The following is a 6,000-nucleotide window of genomic DNA, read 5'->3' as shown; positions in this document are numbered from 1 at the left end:
TGACTGCCAGTTGGGTATAAAAGCCACCTCGACGGCTAGGTAAGGCTCCGTGCAGAGCCTGCAGTGTTTGGCAGCGCTGAACACCTCCTGTTTGCTTCAGCAGCGAAAGCCACTAGATTTGGAGTCCACAGACCTGGATGTCACTATTTGGACGGTCACTATAGCAGTCAAAGGAGTACCTCCTGAGCCTGGCACTGCATTGCGCCCACTGTGGTGCTCAACAGTAAATATCTGAATGACGAATGACCGAACAGACTGGAGACTTGGTGCTGCCCTTACCAGAGTAACCTTGGTCAAGTAATTTAACCTCCAAGAGCCTCGGTTTCCGTGTGTGTCGAGCAGGGACGGTCCCTGGCGGAAAGTGTGAGACTAAATTCCCGCGGCCTGAGGTGGACCGAGTTGCCCACCTCCGGTCGGAGCTGGGCAACCCCGCTGCGCTCTCGCCAGCTCCCGCTGCGGCCCGGGTGCTGGGCAGCCCCCGGGTGCCGAGGCCGAGGCCGGGGCCGAGGCCTGGGCCGGGCTGGGGTCGCGAGGCCCGCGGCCGGGGCGTGGGTGGCGGCCGGGTCCGCCCCTCGCGCCTGCCGTCTCCGCGCAGCCCGCGGCCGGGGGCGGGCCCGGCTCAGGCCGCGCCCCCGGCCGCCCGGCGGCCCGCGGTAGCGCTCGCGGCCTCTCACCCGGGGCGGGTGAGTTCTGGGAAAGCCCGGCCCAGGGCGGGGGTTCCGCTGCCGCCCGCGCCGCCGTCCGGGCAGCTTGCAGAGCTCTGCGGGCGCGGAGCGAGGGAGCGGCGCCGGGCGGGGGCGCACACGACGACGCGGGGCCGGGTGGGCGCGGCGGCGGCGGCGGCGGCGGCGGCGGGCGGCGCGCCCCGGGCTCTGTCTCCCGGGCACTTTCCCGGCTTTGCGCGCTCCTGTCGTCCGCTCCGCCGCTGACACACGGTAGCGAGGACACCCGACGCCGCTAGCGACAGGCGCATCCCAGAGGGACGCTGCACTTGGGGACTCCGGCGCGACCGGCTAGAAGAGGAAAGGTGAGAAGGTGTTTCTGTGGCTCGGTTCCTCAGGCTTGGAGAAGGGGAGAGATGGGCTTTTAATCTATGAGTCCAGTAGATCCGGCCAGGGGCAGCAGCCTCAGTCCGCGTACCTGGCGGGAGTACAGGTACCTACTCCCCTCCCCAGGGGAGAACTGAGGTAGGCGACTCCCTAGGGGGCGCGGGCCAGCCCTCATATGGGCTGGAGGTTACCCTGTAAGTGCTTCCTTCGCCCCTTCAAATGTTTGCCTCGGGTCTCCGCTGCATTTTGCGTGTGCAGTACAAAGAAGAAAAGTATAAGCTCTTGCTGAGGCGGCCCCCCTAGCCGCCAGTATTTCACGGAAAGTGCTCAAGAGATTGTTCCTGGAGAGATTAGCTACATCAAATCCTAGAAAATATAGTATTGGACCTGGTCTCACTTTCACTGGTAACTAGAACAATGGCTTCGTCTTTTTTCTTAGAGTCTTCTAATGCTGTGATAATGAATAACCTAGAAGGAAAAGTCTTCCTTGTGTCTAATGTTAAATGCACAGTGTAAATTTACGGCTCCCCCCGCACATCTTGCCTGGTATTTAAGTCATGAGAACACTTGGTTCAACTGACTCAACTAATTATTCAGTGTAAGAAAGATCCATCATTCAAAGATTTAGCAGCCTCATTTTAAAGAGGGAGCTCCCTCAATAGATGTTAAGTAGGATTCACTTGATGGAAAAGTTTTATTTCCACATAGTTCTTAATTTGAGTTTCATCATGCAAAATTTGCCAGTAGGTCATTTAGATCTCTGCAGGATTAGTGAATTTCCTTGTGTTTCTGGTAGGAAGCCCTGGTGGGGATAGGGTGGAGCCACTGCCACGGAATGGGCACAGCCGAGGCCAAGAGTGCTGCACCCCACCAGGAAGAATTTTTGAGAGCCTGTCTTGGGAGGTGGATGCAGGTGACCCTGTAGATGCCCTTACAGGGCCCAGTTGGCATTGGGGGTGAAGGGGTGGCGGACTATCTCTGAATGCTGTATGCAGCCATGTCTTCGCGGATACTTTCTGAAGGATGCCTGATGATGCTGTCATCTAGAACATTCTTTGCTCTTCCTGAGTGCCCTTCCTGCTCCATTTTACCACGCTAAATCCTAACCATCCTTCACACTAAGTTTTTGTTGCTGCTGTGAGACCTTCCGTGATACCCCAGCCCCAAATAGTCAACATTCTCCAGCTCTGATGCATGCAGCATTTTATTGAATACCTCCCTAGCCTTTCTTCTCTCAGCGTTCTTTGAGAGTTATTTATGTAGATGTTTCATTTTCCCTACTGAAGGAATTAACTGTGGCTTTCTTGGCACAGAGCTTGCACCTAGAAGGCCCTCTAGAAATAGTGTTACGACTTTGTTTCTTCAATACAAATCTCTACTTCGGAAAAGGAGATAATATAACCAAAAGGATTCAGAGAAGAACATAATGTTTACCATTCAAATTGTCCTCCACTTACAGCCCCACAGGGAAAATTTTCCTTATACCTAGGAGCCATGCATAATAATCATCCTTGGTCCAAGCCTGGGGATCAAGTAAGAGCTGGAGGGACAGTCTTCCAGTCCTTATAGTAACATAAGCTCCTTGGATGTACTCCAAGGTTGACCTGTGTGATTAAAAATTCCATGCTCCAGTGCATTGTGGTGAAGCTAGATTCTGATGAAGGTGGTTGGTTTTCTTTTTCTATTTGCAACTGTTCTTAATCACAGTCTTCCCTGGGCTTTTGTCGTGAATTTTAAACAATTCATTTGATGTGCAATTTGTTACCTACAAATTTTTAAATGAATAAAGGAAAATTGAAAAGAATTGTGCTTGCTGTTTTCTAAAGCAGAGAGCAGGGAATGTTTGCCCTGCCTGGGCAAGAGGAGATATTTGCAAGGAGCGAGGCTGCTCTGCACATGTGTGTTGGCAGTGCCTGCCTTCCACACACCTGGCTGGCAATCAGCCTGTAGAGGACAACAACTGCTTCAGTCTGGGCTCCTTCTTTCTCTGCCTGGGCTCCCTCTGCTTGCGGGGAGAAGGGGTCCAGGGGAGCACAACAATTTAGAGCTTCGGATTCAGGAGTAGCAGGGAAGACGTGAGAAAAAGCAGTAACTGCTTAGAGTGTGGATTTGTTTGATCAGGTTGCTTTCCTCTGGACACTTGGTTGAGATCTTGGCATTGAGCAAGTGGGAATTTGGTTGGGAGAGGGAAGGCAGGTGGCTGGGGAGCATGGTACTGCTGTAGAAGGGCTGGGAGGTATTGATGGGGGGCGCTTAGGGAAGCATGTGGCCCAATTATGTGGGGTTCCCAAGAGGAGAGTTGGAGATGGGGAACTGGGGAGTAGAGAAAGAAGAATAATATATCAAAGATGCACTTTGCCATGAGCCAACTATGGGGCCTAGAAAGGAAGAGAAAACTCTCTTCAGCATCATAGGGTCTTCTCTGCTCCCATGGTATAGAACTCAGGCTTGTTTTTATTAATGCTGTGATTCATCTGTATTATGGCTTAAATAGGTTTTCATGAGCCAGATTGGAACCCGGCCCTCTGTCCAGTAGGGTAGCCGCAAGCCACATAGGGCTATTTGCATTTAAATTTAAGTTAGTTAGAATTAAATGAAATTAGTCCCATTTCAAGTGATTGTTACATGTTGCTAGTTGCTACCATACTGGACAAGGAAGATATATAACATTTCCATCATCTCAGAAATCTGCCCTGGGATATTGTTCTAAAGGATTAATGACTATTAATCTCCAGTGTACTAATTTCCAAATCGAATTTAGTCATAAATTAGCAATTTCCTGTTCATAGTCCCCTACCAAGTCTATTTAGATGAGAATAATAATAGTAGTTGTTGTTGCTGACACTTATATAGTGCTTACTACGTGCCAGGCAATGTTCTAAGCACTTTACATCTGTTAATTCATTTAATCCTAACAACATTAGGTGGTAAATGCCAGAGACCTGTTATCCCTTACCTGCAATTCCAAAATTAAAACAAACAAACAAACAAACAAAATAACAACTCTCGAAACTGTGATTTTCATAAGTTTGGCTACAAAATTTGGTCATGAGGTTATTATGGTCTTTATTTTTCTCACCTGGTAAGAACATTTATACATTTTTATTTCAGAAACAATGGACATGTTTGCTGCAGATCCCACCTATAGCATTATTTAATATATGGCACATGTACTGTTTTACCATTACGAAAGCTAGAAACCTTCTGATTTTGGATAAGGACATATGGGTCTCCCTGACTATGCCCCTTTTGAAGATGGGAAAACTGAGAAACTAAAAGGTCATGTAACTTGCATGAAGTCAGAGCAAGAAAGTGCCAGGGCCAGGATTCAGTCAGAGCAGGCCGGCTCCAGACTCTGTTCCCTTGACCATTGTGCTTTCCTGAAACAACCTCTGGGCTCATCACCCAAAACAAATGACTGGCCCTTTTTTCGGCTGAGTGAAACCAAATCGCTTTAACTTGGCTCATTAGAAAGTTTCAGATAGGGCTATAGCTAAATTGTTTAGTAGCTGGGGTTCTGAAACTTCCTGGTAGGGTTTCAGAGGATCTGGATCAATCTGGATCTGGGTCTTCTGAGTTGGAAGTCTCTCCAGGGAAGACTGTGAGGTTCTCTCTTCTTCTGGGAGGTTGATTAGAACTGCAGGGCTGGTCTGGGGTCAGGAATGGACTTCTCACTTTCTCTCTCCAACTGGTCCCTTCTTGGCTTTTTGGTCCAAATCTGCACTTGAAGAAACTCTTCAGTAACCCCAGGCTTTCTCCTTTGAGTGTAAGAAGATGTTCTGAAGGCTCCACCATCTGTGTGGACCTTACAGCGTGGACTCTGCAGGACCCCTGTGTGCCTGTGTCCCATGAGCATGTGTACCTCTCGTGGCATAGTCTCCAAGGCCCGTAGTGGTCATGGTGACTCCAGTTATAATAGCTTAAGGTGTAGGGACAAGGCACTCTTGGTCAAATACAAGGGCTCTAGAATCAAATTTACCTAGTTTTACATAAGCTTTGCCGTCTACTAGCTGTACAGCCTTAGACAAGAAGTTAACCTTTCTGTAAGATAGTAATTTTACGGGGTTGCTCTAAGACCCAAGTGAGATAATGCACCTAAAGCACTTTGCATAGTGCCAGGCACATAGTCAGTGCTCAAAAAGTTAGCTACTAATATTGTCTTTTCCCTCTGGACCTACCTAAGTCTTGCCAGTATGCAACTTTGGGCTTTGGAAAGACGTGTGGTAGGTTGAATAATGCCAGTCGTCCCCCAAAGTTTTCTAAGTCTTAATCCCTGGAACCTGTAAATGTGTTACTTAACATGGCAAAAGGAACTTTACAGATGTGATTAAATGAAAGATTTTGAGATGAGGGGTTATCCTGGATTACCTGGGTGGGCTCAGTGTAATCAAGGGGGTCCTTATAAGAGGGAGACAAGAGGATCAGAGTCCCTAGCAGGAGGTAGGGTAATGTAAGGAAGGGGTCAGGAGCCAAGGAATGCAGCCTGCCTCCAGGAGCTGGAAAAGGCAAGAAAACGGATTCTTCCCTAGAGCCTCCAGAAGGAAGTCAGCCCTGCCAACCCATTTTAGACTTCTGGCCTCCAGAACTGTAAGATAACAAATTGTATTGTTCAAGCCACTACATTTGTGGCAATTTGTCACAGCAGCAATAGGGAACTGATAGAGTGTGGAAGAGAAAACAGAAAGTGGTCAGGAGGGAAATGAAAGCTGTCAAAATAAGAGAACGGTAATAGCTAGAATTTAGTTTGAACTTTGCTAGGTACAGTTCTAACTACTTTGTGTGTATTAACCTGTCATCCTCACAACAACCCTCTTACTTTCAGTATCTGCATATCACAGAAGACGAAACTCAGGCACTGAGAAGTTAGGTAACTTGCCCAAGGTTACACAGCCAGTACGGGGTAGAGCTGGGATGTGAATCCACATAGTCTGGGACTCTTAATTGTTACCCA

The 6,000-nt window shown here is 48.7% G+C and overlaps 1 protein-coding gene across 1 annotated transcript in view; it reads left to right on the top strand.

Moving 5' to 3' along the window:
• Positions 1-882: 882 nt before the first annotated feature.
• Positions 883-6,000, top strand: part of LOC118882391 (1-phosphatidylinositol 4,5-bisphosphate phosphodiesterase epsilon-1-like) — an 81,807-nt gene continuing 76,689 nt past the window's right edge. Inside the window, exon 1 of the mRNA XM_036828067.1 lies at positions 883-1,027. The gene's annotated coding sequence lies outside the window, so the exon portion shown is untranslated. The remainder of the gene's footprint in view (positions 1,028-6,000) is intronic.

The sequence above is a fragment of the Balaenoptera musculus genome, chromosome 16 (genome assembly GCF_009873245.2).
Source record: "Balaenoptera musculus isolate JJ_BM4_2016_0621 chromosome 16, mBalMus1.pri.v3, whole genome shotgun sequence".
Lineage (NCBI taxonomy): Eukaryota > Metazoa > Chordata > Mammalia > Artiodactyla > Balaenopteridae > Balaenoptera > Balaenoptera musculus.
The sequence above is the reverse complement of the archived record's forward strand: the minus strand, read 5'-3'. Positions and strand labels throughout refer to the sequence as shown.